At 40.5% G+C, this 19,163-nt stretch overlaps 1 protein-coding gene across 5 annotated transcripts in view; it reads right to left on the bottom strand.

Moving 5' to 3' along the window:
* znf469 (zinc finger protein 469) overlaps positions 1-19,163 on the bottom strand; it is a 345,185-nt gene that overhangs the window by 16,961 nt on the left and 309,061 nt on the right. For 3 of the 5 annotated variants that reach the window (XM_072596113.1, XM_072596115.1, XM_072596114.1), the window contains one exon: positions 4,358-4,536. The exons of 1 other annotated variant lie outside the window; for it this stretch is intronic. The gene's annotated coding sequence lies outside the window, so the exon portion shown is untranslated. The remainder of the gene's footprint in view (positions 1-4,357; positions 4,537-19,163) is intronic. One more of the 5 variants, XM_072596116.1, reaches the window with a different exon arrangement.

Raw genomic sequence — 19,163 nt, forward strand, 5'->3', positions numbered from 1 at the left:
TATCACAACTTCACTGTCACTGGGTAAAAATCCAAAAACTCACTCCCTAATAGCACTACAGGAGCTCAAGAAAGCAATTCACCCCCATGCTCTCAAGGCCAGTTGGGGATGAGCAATAAATTCTGGTTTTGCGTAGACATTCATATCCTATTTGTAAATAAAAAACACAGTTTGGGTCCATTATGACCCATCTGAGCTTGAGATTGCTGGAGTTTGATAGCTGTTTTCTTCACTTGTAAAAATGCACTTACTGAGGTTACTGGACCAAAATGTTCATGCTGCTTTCTCTCCAGATGCTGCTTAACCTGCTCAGTTTTTCTAGCAATTTCTGATTTCGTTTCTGGTGTACATTTTGTGGTATATATGTCTGAACAGGTTAGTATTTGTTTGAGTACATGAAGCACCAGCCACTGTGATGATATTACAGGGACATGATCAGAGTAAGGAAAGTACATTTAGGAGACAGACCAGTGGCTGATGTATTACAGAGTCTACTAGGAGCATTGTAGCCCATATTCATGTAATTTGTAAATAGCTGCAGTAACACTTTTATATTGTTTACTAAACAACACTCAAAGGCGGACATCCAAATTCATTCTGGATCATTTCAGGCTTGATTGAACTCACAGTCATTTTAGAATAGTTTGGGCCCAATACCATAAGAAGAAATAATTCATAATATTGGACTGAACTTTTGCAGCATTTGAATGATGTGGGAAATAATGAATCAATTGGTAAAATATAGCATGATCAGAAAAATAACATTCTTATGTTCATAGAAAAAACATTCAAATTTGCATCCAAAATTTGACTGGAAATTTGTGAATCCTGCTAGTGAGCAGAAAGAATCTGCCATCAGGGTTCACACCATGTAGTGATCACCTGCACCTACATCTACGACATTGGTCAGTACTGGACATGCACCAATCTCACTACATTGTCGTGGCACACTTCTGAGTGTGGTGCTGGAAAAGCATAGCAGTCAGACAGCATCCAAGGAGCAGGAGAATTGACATTTCAGGCATAAATCCTTCATCAGGAATGAAGCTTATTGGCCAGGTGCCTGAGAGATAAATGGGAGGGGTGGGGGTGGGGCCAGGGGAAAGTAGCTGAGAATGTGATAAGTAGATGAATGTGGGGGAGAAGGCGATAGGTCAGAGAGGAGGGTGGAACGGATAGGTGGGAAAGGTGATGGGCAGGTCAAGAGGGCGGTGCCGCGTTGGAGGCTTGTGACGGGGATAATGTGGGCGAGGAGATATGAGGAAACTAGTGAAATCCACATTGATCCCTTGTGGTTGCAGGGTCCCAAGGCGGAATATGAGAAGTTCTTCCTCTAGGCATCAGGTGGTTAGGGTTTGGCGATGGTGGAGGCCCAAGACCTGCATATCCTTGGCGGAGTGGGAGGGGGAGTTGAAGTGTTCAGCCACGGGGTAGTGGGGTTAGTTGATGTGGGTGTACCAGAGATGTTCTGTGGAACGATCCGCAAGTTGGCGTCCTGTCTCCCCAATGTAGAGGAGACCACATCAGGTGCAACGGATACTAGATGACAATGGTGGAAGTGCAGGTAAATTTCTGTCGGATGTGGAAGGATCCTTTAGGGCCTTGGACGGACTTCACCTCCCTCCTCAGCTCCATTCAAGGCTCCAAATGATCTTTCCACCCCGACAGAAATTTACCTGCACCTCCACCAATGTCATCTACTGTATCTGCACCTTGCAGGTCCTGGGCCTCCGCGATCACCAAACCCTAATCACCCAACGCTTGAAGAAAGAATGTCTCATATTCTGCCTTGCGACCCTGCAACCACACGGGATAAGTGTGGATTTCACCAGTTTCTTCATCTCCCCTCCCCCAACATTATCCCAGTCCCAAGCCTCCAACTCGGCACTGCACTCTTGATCTGTCCATTCTATCCCATCTTTCCGCTCCGCCCTCTTCTCCAACCTATCACCTTCTTGCTCACCTTCACCTACCTATCACATTCTCAGCTACCTTTCCTCCAACCCCACCCCCCCTCCCATTTATCTCTCAGGCCTCCAGCCCAGAAGCCTCATTCCTGATGAAGGGCTTATGCCCGAAACATGGAATCTCCTGCTCTTCGGATGCTGCCTGACTGGCTCTGCTTTTGCTGCACCACACTTTCGACTGCATCTGAAGTCCTCACTTTCTCCCCTGGCACACTTTTGATTCACTTAGAATATATTTCACCTCTTGAATGCTGTACTTTAGATCACATTGATAAGATTTCATTCTAAAGCTGCTGCCAGACTACTTTGCACATGCAGACAAGTGCCGTCTCATGCATCAGAATGAACTCTGGAGAGCTGGGCAAATGGCAACACTCTTCCACAGAGGAAGCTGAGAATATTGAACATCATCTTCTGCATGATAGAATACTACAGAGTTGAGTGCAACAAGCCAGACAGAACTTAATTGACACCTAGTTCCATTAGCTGTGAGCTGGGTATGATAATCATTTACTAACTGTAATTGTGTTTTTTCTTGAAAGGCAAGTGGTTCCTGTTTGTTCCCAGAAGTAAATGGAACTTGATTACTTTTGTTGTTGTTCAATAAAAGTTAGTGTTTTCAACCACTTGAAGGCTTCCAGTATATAATTCTCCCACATTGAACAGTGAGAAGTTGTTGGGCATGAGAAAAAGAATAGCACTCCCTCAAACATGGTATCATGCATCTAGATTCTTGTAGCTGCAGTTACAATGAGTGGTGATCAGACAGAGGATGGACGTAAAATAGTAATACATTTGCAAATGTGAGCTTCTATTTGCAATGAAGTGTCAGTCATGCTACCTATATGCCCTTAGAAACTTTTCTTTTCCATTTCTCTCCCACTACTTGTATAATGAAGGGCAGTCTGGTTGGCAGTGTTTGACCTTGCACAGCTGAGCTTTAAACATGATGCTGGCAGTGGAAATCAAAAAAAAATCTCAACAGTGGCAAGTATTTTTGTTGCTGATGAGTACACAACAGCATGTGCAGGGTTTGTTACAGGCACAGAATGCATACATAACAATGCGCAATAAAATGGGAAAACTCACTGGGGCACACCTATTACAGCAGTTAATGCACCCCCCTAGCCATCCACTCATTTGTCATCTCACACATTCACTAATATTCATCATGGACCATTATATCCATTTTATAGTAAGCAGTCCCATAAATACTGAGCACCATCCTGCCTGATTTTTAACTCTACAACATCATGACAAGTTTCCCAACAGACACATTGTTCCACTTTTCTGTCAAAGTAAGGGTAAGACCCAGCAATACATGCAGAGCACAGTTGAAGCACGGAACATTCAGAAGGAACAACAATTTGATGATAATTCGCATCCCTCAGAAGATCTTAACCAGTGTTTTTATCAAATAAAACAACTTGGCTTATTGAAGTAATAAGAATTTTGGACAAAGATAAATGTATGTATAAACAACTTTAAAAAAAAACTCGGGGCGTTTGGCAGGAAGTGAAACAGTATTTCATCTGCTTAAAGTTTTTAAAGTATTAAAGGTTTTGAGTATTTTTAAATTTTTCTTCCCCGTATTCCAGTTGTGACTAGTATTATACTGAAAAGTAGCTTAATTTTTATAGTGACCACAGCATCTATTTTTAATCTCAAATGGTTCATCTGAAAAAGCATTAAAAAACACAAAGAAGAATGGAAGAGAAAAATGAAACTGAGATCAAGCAGACTTGGTCATGAAGCAGAATTACTCTTGCCTTTGGCAGGGAATGCCTTCATATTTCTTTGTTTTGAAAAGGTGGCTAAGTAAGAGGATCAGCAAGAAGTCGGAAAATATAAACTGAATTCACATATAGTACAACTTAATTGAATTTTCTGAAGCAACTCCAGTTCCAAAAAGTAGTAATGTTTTCAAATGCAAATGGGGACACCTACAGGACACTGTAAAGATTACAACTATTACAACTAGATTCAGACAAGTCCGTTATTTGTTCTACAAAAGTCATAGAATGGTTACAGCACAAAGGAGGCAATTTGGCCCATTACGTTCATGCCAACATTGTGTTACTTGGCTCACCCCACACCTTGCCCTTTCCCTGTAAATCTGCAAAGTTTTTCATTTCAGGTAATTATCCAATTCACTTGGAATGCCATGTTTAAATCTACTTTTATTCATAAGGCCTACAAAATACACCCAGTAACTTTTTTTTAAAGAAATAAATGTCACAATTCATTCAATAATTTGAACATAAAATATAGTTCATTCTTATCGCTACTCTTGATTTATATATAAAGTTCATGATATTATGTTTCCAGTGCAACTTATATGACATGCCTGAAGCATACCTCCTTGCCCTCCCTAACCCCACCCCACTCACCCCTAGCTGCTGCGCTTCTTGAGTGGATTTTAAAAATCAGCAGTTTCTATTGCCATCAAAATCAGAGTTGGTGAGATGGAGTTGTGGGAAAAATAACATACTTCTGAACATTCTTCACTGCCAACTCTTCCTTCTTTTCCAAGGATGTTGGTGCATATTACATTTGGCTGAAGACAAACCTGCAATAAAAATACTTCAGGCATCAAATTCTAAGTATCTATTGCAGTCAGACTTTCCAAGAATAAAAACACATTCAAAATATTTAAATCCTTTCAACTAGTTTATCCTTTATGATTATAAATATGTCATTCAAGTACTTAGGTCTTGATAAAAATAAGTATTCACATTCATAGTCCTGTGTCAAAATCTGTAAGCAACTGGAACTGCCAAACTGTGAACTGACAGGTACCCTACAGTGATAACGATAGATTGAGGTGAAATGACAGGCACTATTTTGTTTGAGCTGACCACTGTTCAAAAAACAAACATTGAAAAGGCAGGAGATTTAAAGACCTTGGAAGTTGTAATGGGATTTAAATGCATTGACACTCTGATAGTCCCACAATGAAGTTTAACCATTTTTCATGCATATACATCTACTTTGGGTAATTCCAAAAGGTATCTGACCCTACCCTAAGGGTACCTTACTTTGCTCAAGGGAATACCTGACCTAAGAGATAAATTATACTCTATCTCTCCAAATAACTTCAGTAGCTTTATACTTTTCCTCACAGAGCTAAAGACTATGTGTCATGTTTTAACATTCCTAATAAAACTAGTTTTGTTTGATGGTCACTGCCTTTTTCACACCCAGCTATGATTATATAAAATAAAATCTCCCCGATCACACACCTCCCCCGGTCCTCTGTAGAAGATGATAGGTGCTACTTTGCATAAGCCAGTGACCCTCATCATATACATGAAAATTCAGGCATTAATCTTAAGAAAATAAGAAAGAGACAATCGATGAGAATTGTTGAATTTGAGAGTTCAGTTACAAAATCACTTATGCTCATAAGAATGATACTATGACTGATTTGACTCCTATGTTCTGCTATGAGAGATTACCTCAAGGAAGTTATCTCACATGATTTCTCCTCGGCACCAAACAAACCATGGACCCATTATGATGCCAAGCACAACTTAAGAGCTCAGTGATCCGGGACTTTCTGAAAACTTTCTATACAGAGGCAGAGTTCTTTGATTTTTCTGAGATTGCAGGTGCTCCCACCAATGCCCTTAACTCATTACCTAGCAGAGGCAGAGATCTATGCATTGTTATACACACTCTGCATTCAAATCAGCAAATCAAAATCCAACACATTGTTAGCCCAGTAATTTAAGCATTCATTGTCACTTAATCAAACAAAACTTCAATTCTCATGCTCCCATAAAATTTGCCAACCATTTCTACCAAAACTTTTGAATTCAACATATCTAGATATGAACATATTTTCCATATGTTTTAATCAACCAAGCTCACAATATGTAAGTGTATGAGCTCATAATCATCTCTCAGACATATGCAAGACTGTGTAAAGAGGAAAAAGATAATCCACGTGGATAGTTTGGGAACTTTAAACTTATGAAGTTTAATGGTAAATTCATTTTGAAATAATCCTCTAACTGAATCTAACAATAAATTTGCATGGAAGACTATTTAATAGTACACAACAGTCATAAATTCCTAACCCTTTGAGAATTTAATTCAATGATGCATTAAAACAATCCAGCATTCATTACATCACTATTGACAGGGCTCTGCACTTGGCTGAATTTTTCAAAGGTTTATGGAGTATGAATATATCATCAAACACAGATATTCTTTAGATACTTTCCTTTGTTTTTAGTCAGGTGCATCATAGCCAAAATGGTGCCAGAGCCTCAACTTCAGCAATTCAGTCCTGCACTTGACATCCATCATTTGCACCAAGGTGGAGGATAAGGGCAAGTCACCCTCTGGACATCTATGGTTCATAGAGGAATGTCCATGTTTAAAAGTGCCTTCAAACAGTTGAAATTCTGCTACTGGAATGTTCAAGACACTTAGGGGCTTATGAATACAAATGTATTTTTTCATTAGGGATTAAATAATTCGTGGAAGTTTACTTTCTATAAGAGACTTAGTAATTGAAGGAATTTAAATGCAATGAATGAGTTTTCATGAAGTTTTGTTTTAATATTGAAATTTACAAAGACATTTTAAAACTTTATTTCATCTCACCTTAGCTCCTGAGGTCTATACATGTGGTTGTTGGCTTGGGGCTAAATTGCAGAGGTAGTAAATGGAGCAGCATGTGTTAACATGAGTTAGTACTAAGTTGGTAAAGGGGTATTAAGAGCTGTATGTGGATAGAGGGGCACAGGTTGACATTTGAGGGCATGAGTTGGCATGGATGCAGCATAGAAGATGTGTGATAAAGGCTAGAAGGGTTTTAAAAAATATATTGGGACAGAGAGCACTGAGGTGAGTCTTTTAACCCGGCCACTGCATCGTCACATTGGCTGTTTGCAAATATTTTCTGGGGTGGCAAACCAGACTCCAGTTATCACCAACACCTCGCCTCACCCCCCTCCCCCCCCACCCCAACCCAGAAAAAAGGTTCAAACTCTGGACACTTTGGGAAATTTGGTATTTTTCCAATCTTCCACTTGATTCAGGAATGAAAATGCAGCCTGGAGCATCTGAATAATGACAGCATGCATACGGCTACTATTTTTGAGTATGAACGAACATTCAGCTAGTTGGTATAAAAGTCACGATTTGAGTGATGTAAAAATGCCAATGCATACAAAGGAGAATGAGTTAAGTTTGAATTCGTCCCTTAGTTTCTTCTATACCTTAAGGAAGTTCTAGACTGGCATGAGTTACCTGTCAACTGAATCTAGCTTTTTCTTTGCACCTGACTGAAACCATAGGAAAACATCTGAAGAATATCTGTGTTTGAGGTTATGTTCATACTCCATAAGCCTTTGAAAAGTTCAGCAAAATGCAGAATCTTGTCTATAGTGATGTAATGAAAGCTGGATTGTTTTAATGCATCTTTGGAGTTCCCTCTGTGATAATCATACGTTGCAAAATCAGTTTTGCAGCATTAGTTCTACAATTAAACACCCTAGCTTGTGTCAACAGACTGCTAGTAAAATTGCAAATAGCCATAGCATGTTGTTATATTTTTTCAAAAAAAACTTAAAAGGCTTGACAGCTTGACAGTTTAATTGACAGTGTCTAATTTTTACACAGATTCTTAACCTACTTTTATCTGCCACAAAAAGGTACTTGTACTATCCCAAAGTACATCATAGGTTTCTCATAAAGGTTATCTTACCTCTCCTGAAGGGCACCTTATGCCTTACAATAGGAAACCTTACCACTTAGAATAGCATAATCTTTATTGTCACATATACTCCATGATTATTGTGAAAAGTTTATACGTGCATCTTACAGGCAAAAATGCATAGGCACAGTTTCTTTAGTTACACAATTTTAGACAATAGAGAAATAAAATGTCCAGCACTGCCAAAATAAAATTTCAGTACAATAGATTATGATGGCACCAAGCTTCCAGTCAGCCTCAGGCTGTGGCTCCAGACCACGTCAGAGACAGGTCATGCCGGGAGGCTGGAAGTTTGCCATGCCGGGCGGTCGTTTTGCCACACCAAGATGCTGATGTGGGAGGATGGGAGGCCGCCACACTGGGAGGCAGTGCGCCAGGCCAGGAGGCTGCTATGCCACACCAGGAGACCAGTGCACCAGTCGGGGAGGACACCATGCCATGAGCACCCTACTCTGCTGCCATCTTGCAACACCTCTCTCCAAAAATGCTCCCTATCACAAAATAATTCCAGCATATTTAGATCTTTCTCTCAAATGTATAAAATCCTGTAGTGTCTTGGACATTCCAATACAATTTTAACTGTTTGAAGGCACTTCTAAATGTGCATATTCCTCTATGAACTACAGTTGTCCAGAGTGTGACTTGCCCTTATTCCTCTACCTTGGTGCAAATGATGGATGTCAAGTGCAGGGATTGAACTGTTGCAATCGAGGCTCTGGCACCATTTTGGCTATGTTGTAGAATGGTTCCAGTTTTGTGTAAATTCAAGCCAAGATGTGAATATGATAAGAGCATAGAGTGAATATCTAAACTCAATGCATCTAATAATTACTGCCTTTTTCCAACAAGCAAACCCCTGAATGGACATTTAATGACTGTAATACATATTTCATGATGTAGAATTCTGCAGCCAATTTAACTGATGTTTTGTTTATAAATTGTAGTTGCATTTCACATTAGAATCTAATAATTGACAATAAAAATAATTTTAAAACTATAATTACCAGACAGGTATGAAGTTTAAATGTTACTTTGCAATAAAATTGAATCCCAGTTCCAGAATGGTTAAACTAGTTTCATTGTTTGTTTGGGCTTCAATCCCTGACATGATCTCCAAACATTGACATTTTTACTCGTTCATTTTTGAGGTGGTGATCATGTCTTTTGGGTTTTTTTTCTACAATGAATATATTCATGATTTAGGTTGAACAGTCAAAGTGTTTAGAAATTCATTTGTAGCCTGCTTTCGTCCATACCTCTGGTTTTGTGGAGTAGCAATCCCACTATGGAATAAGTGATACACTGTCCCTTTCAATACCAGACATGTAAACAGAAGCCAACTAAGCCTCAACTGAACTTATGACGATGAAAAAAAAAACAGATCGGACATAAATGAATAATTGTTGATACAGGACACTAGATAGTTCAACATTTTCCTTTACTTACAGAAGATATTTTTATGATATGCCCAGAATAATTGAAGTAAATAAGTGTTGTTGCTGGTCTGCATTTGGCAAACTCCCAAATTTCATGGGCTAGTACTTAAGAACTGGTCAATATGGACAAAGTCTCTACAAATGCATTTATATAAATAATTAGAATTAATGATATTTTGGTTTAAGATCACTGTGATCAGTTGAGTGTTTAGCATTTTACACGTTTTAGGATACACAGAATGAACAGATCTCATTCTGCTCCTTACATTTCACCCTTAAATCTTGATAATTTAACTTCTCACTTTTAACTAGCTGCATGCTCTGAAAATCCTATAGCACATTATATTTAGTGTTGGACAAATTTAGTTCTTAATAATTTTCGTGGCTGACCAACTTGCTTTATCTTAATTACACTGAAAAAAGTTATCTGACATCACTACAAGAACATCCACTACATCCAGCTGAATTTGTTAGTTACTTCATGAATAAACGTGTTGCATAAACATGTAGAAATGGAGATGTTCATACAGAAATATGCATCGAATAAGTACATTATAATTCACAGCCATTCATTCACAGAAAAGTTGGAAAGGCATATAAAGAGGCCATTATTGTTGTACTACCATTATACTTTGGATACCAATTACAGGCCTTTTGACTTGAGGTCATTAGAATACTATGTTTACTCTACATTACAATGTTCCCCAAAATGGCTTCTAGCCGGTGCATCTGCTGTTCGCAAGACTTATTATATTCACACAAAGTAGTCTAATTAAGCTTCTACCTTGTGTTGTGCCAGTAATGCCTAAATAGCACAGTCACCACCTTGCTAAATGAGTGCTGAAATTAATTTTAATTCCTTTTATTTATTCTTGCTTTTACAGGGACTGAGGTTTTCTCAAGTACTGGCTGTACCTATTGTGTTTATTTTATCAAAAGTGAGAGGTATTTATACAATAAAAAGTAGATAAAGAAAACAAAAGAAAAGGGAAAATATAAGACCTGAATTCTTGCTCCAGGAGCTCTCTATCTTCGGGTTCTCCCACTTCCCATCAGGAATCTAAGGTGAAGGCATTGCAGGCAACAGTTCACGGACCTGCTCCTGAGCCCTGACCAATGTAGCCATTAATAGGTCCAGGCAGCGGTCTATGGAGGGGATTGAAATTTGTGACTGCCTGCTCCTCTTCAGTGATTATATTTGTGCCCAGGTGTCCTTGAAAAGGGAGCATTTGTTGTCCACTAACAGCCTCCAGAGAAGGGTGGGCACCACAGGGGACTTGAAGACATAGCCTTAGAGTAAAGGGAAGACCTTTTAGAATAGAGATAAGGAGAAACTTCTTCAGCCAGAGAGTGGCAAAACTATGGAACTCATTGCCACAGTAGGCTGTTGAGGCCAGGTAATTTAGATATTTAAGACTGATGGGCAGGGGGGTGGGGTGGCCATGTTGGTAAGGGATGATATTCAGTCCCTTGCGCAGGGGGACCTAGAATCAGGGGATGTAGAGTCAGTATGGATAGAGCTGAGAAATTCTAAGGGTAAAAAGACCCTCTTGGGAGTTATCTATAGGTCCCCAAACAGTAGTCTGGATGTCGGATGTAAGTTGAATCAGGAGCTGAAAATGGCCTGTTGCAAAGATGTTACTACAGTTGTTATGGGGGATTTCAACATGCATGTAGACTGGGAGAATCAGGATGGTATTGGACCTCAATAAAGAGACTTTGTGTAATGCCTCTGAGATGGATTCTTAGAACAGCTGGTGATGGAGCCTACCAGGGAGAAGGCAATTCTGGATCAGGTATTGTGCAACAAACCAGAATTGATCAGCGACCTCGAAGTGAAGGAGCCATTGGGAAGTAGTGACCATAATACAATAAGCTTCAATCTGTAATTTGAGAGGGAGAGGTTACAATCGGAAGTGACAATGTTTCTGTTGAATAAAGGGAACTATGGAGCTATGAGGGAGCAGCTGGCCAAAGTTCAATGGTGCAATACCTTAGCAGGGATGACAGTGGAGGAACAATGGCAGATACTTCTGTGTATATTGCAGAAGATGCAGGATCAGTTTATTCCAAAAAGGAAGAAAGATCCTAGGAGGAGGCATGGGTGGCCATGGCTGATGAGGTAAGTTAAGAAACATATAAAGTTAAAAGAAAAAAAGTATAACATAGCAAAGATAAGTGGGAAAACGGAGGACTGGGAAGCTTTTAAAGAACAACAGAGGATTACTAAGAAGGAAATTCGCAGAGAAAAAATGAAGTACGAAGGTAAGCTGGCCAAAAATATAAAGGAGGATAGTAAAAGCTCTTTTAGGTATGTGAAAGGCAAAAAAATGGTTAAGACTAAAATTGGACCCTTGAAGACAGAAACAGGGGAATATATTACAGGGAACAAAGAAATGGCAGAAGAATTGAATTGGTACTTCAGATCTGTGTTCACTGGGGAAGACACAAGCAATCTCCCTGAGGTAACAGTGGCTGAAGGACCTGAACTTAAGGGAATTTATATTTGCCAGGAATTGGTGTTGGAGAGACTGTTAGGTCTGAAGGTTGATAAGTCCCCAGGGCCTGATGGTCTACATCCCAGGGTACTGAAGGAGGTGACTCGAGAAATCGTGGATGCGTTGGTGATTATTTTCCAGAGTTCGATAGATTCAGGATCATTTCCTGCAGATTGGAGGGTGGCTAATGTTGTACCACTTCTTAAGAAAGGTGGGAGAGAGAAAGCAGGAAATTATAGACCAGTTAGTCTGACCTCAGTGGTGGGAAAGATGCTGGAGTCTATTATAAAGGATGAAATTACGACACATCTGGGTAGTAGCAACAGGATAGGTCAGAGTCAGCATGGATTTATGAAGGGGAAATCATGCTTGACTAATCTTCTGGAATTTTTTGAGGACGAACTGAAGATGGATGAGGGAGATCCAGCTGATGTAGTGTACCTGGACTTGCAGAAAGCTTTTGATAAAGTCCCACATAGGAGGTTAGTGAGCACAATTAAGGTGAATGGTATTGGGGGCAAAGTACTAACTTGGATTGAAAGTTGGTTGGCTGACAGGAAACAAAGAGTAGTGATAAACGGCTCCATTTCGGAATGGCAGGCAGTGACCAGTGGGGTACTGCAGGGATCAGTATTGGGACTACAGCTTTTACAATATATGTTAATGATATAGAAGATGGTATTAGTAATAACATTAGCAAATGTGCTGATGATACTAAGCTGGGTGGCAGGGTGAAATGTGAGGAGAATGTTAGGAGATTACAGGGTGACCTGGACAAGTTAGGTGAGTGGTCAGATGCATGGCAGATGCATTTTAATGTGGATAAATGTATGGTTATTCACTTTGGTGGCAAGAACAGGAAGGCAGATTACTATCCAAATGGAATCAATTTAGGTAAAGGGGCAGTACAAAGAGATCTGGGTGTGCTTGTACACCAGTCAATGAAGGTAAGCATGCAGGTACAGCAGGTAGTGAAGAAGGCTAATAGCATGCTGGCCTTCATAACAAGAGGAATTGAGTATAGAAGCAAAGAGCTTCTTCTGCAGCTGTACAGGGCCCTGGTGAGCATTGTGTGCAGTTCTGGTCTCCAAATTTGAGGAGACATTCTGGCTATTGAGGGAGTACAGCCTAGGTTCACGAGGTCAATTCCTGGAATGGCAGGACTACCTTACGCTGAAAGACTGGAGCGACTGGGCTTGTATACCCTTGAGTTTAGAAGACTGAGAGGGGATCTGATTGAGACGTATAAGATTATTAAAGGATTGGACACTCTGGAGGCAGGAAACATGTTTCCGCTGATGGGTGAGTCCCGAACCAGAGGACACAGCTTAAAAATACGGAGTAGACCATTTAGGACAGAGATGAGGAGAAGCTTCTTCACCCAGAGAGTGGTGGCTGTGTGGAATGCTCTGCCCCAGAGGGCAGTGGATTCCCAGTCTCTGGATTAATTTAAGAAAGAGTTGGATAGAGCTCTCAAGGATAGTGGAATCAAGGGTTATGGAGATAAGGCAAGAACAGGATACTGATTAAGGATGATCAGCCATGATCATATTGAATGGTGGTGCAGGCTCGAAGGGCAGAATGGTCTACTCCTGCACCTATTGTCTATTGTCTATATCAAGGGAATCAAGGGAGAAACTGGGAAAATGAGGTTGAGAAACTTATCAGCCATGATTGAATGGCAGAGCAGACTTGATGGACTGAATGGCCTAATTTCTGCTCCTATGTCTTATGTCTGGACTCTAATACCTCTCCCTGCACACCATTTTGATTTAACTCATTCCGTGTTCTTTCCTGCCTACTGCTTTTATTGCTGTTGTTGCACTGTCTGTGGTGGTCAGTGCTTGTCAATTATGAACTGTTTAAATTTAAAAATCACATAACACCAGGTTATAGTCCAACAGGTTTAATTGGAAGCACACTAGCTTTCGGAGTGCTGCTCCTTCATCAGGGGATAAGCACAGAATTTATCGCAAAAATTTACAGTGTGATGTAACTGAAATTATACATTGAAAAATACCTTGATTGTCTGTTGAGTCTTTCATCTGTTTGAATACCATGATAGTTTCACTTCTTTCACATGTAAATTACAAACCCTTTTTTTTTAAACATGATTTGGAGATGCCGGTGTTGGACTGGGGTGTACAAAGTTAAAAATCACACAACACCAGGTTATAGTCCAACAGGTTTAATTGGAAGCACACTCGCTTTCGGAGCGACACTCCTTCAAGTTCCATTGTACTTTGCTCAAAAACTGCATGCATTCATGTAAAACTCTGAGCTCAAAAACTGCATGAATTTATGTAAAACTCTGTTATCTCACTTTTTAGATTAGAATCAATCTAAACATCATGGCATAGACAGAGAACACAGGGGGCTAACACCTTCAACATATTGTCTAGCTATCACCATTGTTACAGCTAATCTCAGAATGCAACTTTTTAAAAAAAGGGTTTTGTGAGTTACACATGAAAGAAGTGAAACTATCACTGTATTCTAACAGATGAAAGGCTTAACAGACAATCAATTTTTCAATGTATAATTTCAGTTACATCACACTGTAAATTTTTGCTATAAATTCTGTGTGTTACGATCGAGCCCTCCACTACCACCTGATGAAGGAGCATCGCTCCGAAAGCTAGTGTGCTTCCAATTAAACCTGTTGGACTATAACCTGGTGTTGTGTGATTTTTAACTTTTTTTAAAAGTTGCATTCTCAGGTTAGCTGTAACAATGAGTGTTAGCTAGACAATATGTTGAAGGTGTTAGCCCCCTGTGTTCTCTGTCTATGCCATGATGTTTAGATTGATTCTAATCTGAAAAGTGAGATAACAGAGTTTTACATGAATTCATGCAGTTTTTGAGCAAAGTGCAATGTAACTCTGCAAGTACAAATTCACCCCACAAAATATATGTGTGCATGTGAGTCTTTGTCTGTTTGTGTCTGTCTGTCTGGATTGGAGGTTGAGAGTGTGAGAGAGAGTGTATATGTGTGTGTAGTGAGTGTAGAATGTCTTAAGTCTGTGAGGGGGTGCATGTGTGAGTGTGGGAGTGTGTGTGCATGTCTGGGGTGGGGGGTTGTGAGTGTCTGTGAGAGAGATTGTATATGTGTGTGCGTGAGTGTAGAGTGGTCTAAGTCTCTGAGAGGATGCCTGTGTGACTGTGGGAGTGTGTGTATCTGTAAGGGTGTGTGCGTGTCTGTGTACATGTGTGTCCGTGTGTATGTGTGTGTGTATAGGAGTGTCTGTGTGAGTATGTGTGTGTGTCTCTGTGTGTGTGTGTGTGTGTAGGAGTGTCTGTGTGTGTGTATAGTGCAATGGCCGTCACACATGCACCCCCTCACAGACTTAAGACACTCTACACTCACTACACACACATATATGCTCTCTCACACTCACAGCCCCCCCAACCCAGACAGACAGACAGACACACACACACACAAACAGACAAAGACTCACATGCACACATATATTTTGTGGGGTGAATTTGTACTTGCAGAGTTACATTGTACTTTGCTCAAAAACTGCAAGAATTCACGTAAAACTCTGTTATCTCACTTTTAAGATAAGAATCAATCTAAACATCATGGTGTAGATAGAGAACACAGGGGGCTAACACCTTCAACATATTGTCTAGCTAACACTTATTGTTACAGCTAATCTCAGAATGCAACTTTTTTAAAAAAGGGTTTTGTAATTTACACATGAAAGAAGTGAAACTATCATGGTATTCAAACGGATGAAAGACTCAACAGACAATCAAGGTATTTTTCAATGTATAATTTCAGTTACATCACAGTGTAAAGTTTTGCTATAAATTCTGTGCCTTAGAATTGTGTCGTCCTCTATCACCTGATGAAGGAGCAGCGCTCGAAAGCTAGTGTGCTTCCAATTAAACCTATTGGACGATAACTTGGTGTTGTGTGATTTTTAACTTTGTACACTCCAGTCCAACACAGGCATCTCCAAATCGTGAACTGTTTAGTTCTTCTAATTAGTTAATTTGTTATGAGTTTACATAAGTAAAACCAAATTCCTGCCCCAGGAGAGAGCTCTCTATGTGGAGTCGTTCTGCTTCAGTCTGGGTGGAGCAAACAGCAGTTGTCAACTGGTCATGTACTCCCAGTCCAACTGTTTATTCTGTAGCACTGTGCACTTAGTGGACAACATATACACTGGTTATGGGCAATTGCACTCCCTTCCTAGTTATTTTGAAACCTTGTTATTGTTCTTTTAGTTGTAATTCAGCCCCATGCTCCTGATCGGTATGGATGGGGTAGACAGGCCAGAGAACCTCTCTGGAGGCTTGCTCATGGGCCTGGCTACATAGAACATAGCACATTACAGCGCAGTACAGGCCCTTCGGCCCTCGATGTTGCACCGACCTGTCATACAAATCTGAAGCCCATTCTAACCTACACTATTCCATGTACATCCATATGCTTGTCCAATGACGACTTAAATGTACTTAAAGTTGCCAAATCTACTACCATTGCAGGCAAAGCATTCCATACCCTGACTACTCTCTGAGTAAAGAAACTACCTCTGACATCTGTCCTATATCTATCATCCCTCAATTTAAAGCTGTGCCCCCTCGTGCTCGCCGTCACCATACTTGGAAAGAGGCTCTCCCTGTCCACCCTATCTAACCCCCTGATTATCTTATATGTCTCTATTAAGTCACCTCTCAACCTTCTTCTCTCTAACGAAAACAGCCTCAAGTCCCTCAGCCTTTCCTCGTAAAACCTTCCCTCCATACCAGGCAACATCCTAGTAAATCTCCTCTGCACCCTTTCCAAAGCTTCCACATCCTTCTTATAATGCGGTGACCAGAACTGTACACAATACTCCAAGTGCGGCCACACCAGAGTTTTGTACAGCTGTAACATAGCCTCATGGTTCCAGAACTCGTTCCCTCTATTAATAAAAGCTAAAACATTGTAAGCCTTCTTAACAACCCTGTCAACCTGGGTGGCAACTTTCAAGGATCTCTGTACGTGGACACTGAGAACTCTCTGCTCATCTACACTACCAATGATCTTACCATTTGCCCAGTACTTTGTAATCCGGTTACTCTGAACAAAGTGAATCGCCTCACACTTGTCCGCATTAAACTCCATTTGCCACCTCTTAGCCCAGCTCTGCAGCTTATCTAGAGTAGCCATTAATGGGTTCAGGTAGCAGACGATGGAGCTCAAGCTTTTAGATAAAGATGGGTGCTATGGGTGATGAAATGCATCCTCTCCCCTCTCTAACTCCATTTTGATTTAATCCCCTCCCTGATTTGAGTGACACCACTCCTGCTGGGCAGAATTTGTGCACTTAGCTTCCTAAGTTTGTTTTGTGATATTTTTTGTGGTATATGTATAAAAGAATGGGTATGGCTCCAGGACTTCTGCTGACTCCTACACCACAGTGACCAGCACTGTTTCTCTACTCCAAAGACTGCAAGGCTCTGTCCAAGAAAAGCTAACCCAGCCAATGGCATCCACACCCAATGAACAAATCAAGAATAAACAGATCCAGAAATCATTTCCATGATACAAATAAAACATGACAACTAACCTTAAACTTTCTGCATCTTTACATATATTAAAACAATATTTTTCTAAATCTCTGTACTTGTACAGCATAATTATATTTGCATGGATGCTTTTTTAAAGGTTGTTTTGTTTGCCAGAACTAATCACTTCATTTGTTTTCCAACTGGAAACATGCAGACATGGAAAAGCCAACTTTCTTGACTCTAATGTGTGTGGAACTATTGGTAGCACATATCCAATTGGATCTCACATTGTAAGTACTTCTGCCTTATGAATGTGAAGATGGTACAACTGTAGAAAGTCATCACATTCATTAGTCTGCCAAACAGAACCATTCTGCTGTTATCCACTGCCTAGTATTAACAATCAAGGATGTAAAGGTATTTATGCAAACCATCATATTTTGTGTCATCTCAATATAAGAGGCGGCATGGTGGCTCAGTGGTTAACACTGCTGCCTCACAGCATCAGGGTCCCAGGTTTGATTCCAGCCTCGGGCGACTGTCTGTGTGGAGTTTGCACATTCTGCGTGGGTTTCCTCTGGGTGCTCCGGTTTCCTCCCACATTCCAAAGATGTACAGGTCAGGTGAATTGGCCATACTAAATTGTCCATTGTTATTAGAAGCATTAGTTGGAGGTGGGTTACTCTTTAGAGGGTTGGTGTGGACTTGTTGGGCTGAAGGGCCTGTTTCCACACTGTAGGGAATCTGATCTAATAATGTTTTGATCTTTTATAATGTTAATGAAATTGAAGTTTATGAATCATAAAATGTGTGATATAGTGTGTTGTGTATTTTGCTTAATTTGTTTCATTTTTTAAAACTGCATCTTTCCCTACCAGATAGTTTCTCCTTCTAAGTGGTTTGGTGTGGGAGGAGGAAGTTTTTATGGATGTGAGGTTACATTTAGAGACAACATCTGTGCCAGCTCCTGTAATTCCCTGCCCTGGGGAAATCCTTTTCAAAGCCTGGTGATTTGTATGAGAGCAGACTTTCAGGCAGCTCTGAGGTTGCTGACTTTCTGCAGTACAGCTGCTTGACTCTTATTCATCAATACGGTGAAGGCAAGCAAGACTTACTGCTGCAGATTTAAATCGACAATCTGGACAGAACTAGTCAAAATGATTCAGCTACACTTGAACCAACAGGTGGAATCTTCTGAGCTTTCAACATTTTCAGTAGCTGGGTTGGAATAGGGTTTCTGACCTGCTGGTAATGCTTGGTTATTTGTCTGTCGACTTTTTTAAGAGATGGCTAATGAAGAGGATGCCTATGGAAGTAGCATCTAGTTAAGCACAACAGGAGGAATATGCACCTGGTTCAATCAATGGGAGGACCAGCAGAATTCTCCCTCCGGTAGTTATCCTCAGACAAGTCTGTACTGTTACTGAAGGCAGGAGAACATGGGGTGCCTCAGCTTGGAAGCTTATTTGAAAATGTGGGAAATATTTGAAGTTTTTTGTGGCCACAGTTGTCAGGTCATCAATGCAAACTCCCTCCCAAGGATGGTTTGTGGCTGCAGCTGCTGGCAGGTGGCAGAAAAGGGTCAGGTAGAGAGTTGGTTTGGGGAAAGCTGGTGATGGTCTGGGAAGATTGTGAGTAAAGGAGTCTTCTCTGGCCTCTGCTTATCCTGCTGCCAGGATGCTGCCATGAGTCATTATGCATAATGAAGCCCTGTTCGCTGCTGTTAATATACCAGCAGCATCTCCAAATGGCCAGTAAACTGGTACTGACGTGTTTTTCTGCTGCTGTTGGGTAGGTAACAACTTCCTTGTTCACCCATCTTAAATGAAATTGGTCAACCACAAGAACACATTGGGTAGCTGACCTGATGCACCACTGTTGATGATCCAGCCCATCATTAGCTACATTTAAGCTATTAATAACATCTGCTTTGCTGCGAAAGGACCTGTAGTAGGCTGGTTTTTCAATGCAGTCATGGTGCTTAATAAAAATGCAGTTGTGGCTTTTTCACAGTCTCTCTCCAAAAAGA

This window comes from Chiloscyllium punctatum, chromosome 26, assembly GCF_047496795.1.
Source record: "Chiloscyllium punctatum isolate Juve2018m chromosome 26, sChiPun1.3, whole genome shotgun sequence".
Taxonomy (NCBI): Eukaryota; Metazoa; Chordata; class Chondrichthyes; order Orectolobiformes; family Hemiscylliidae; genus Chiloscyllium; species Chiloscyllium punctatum.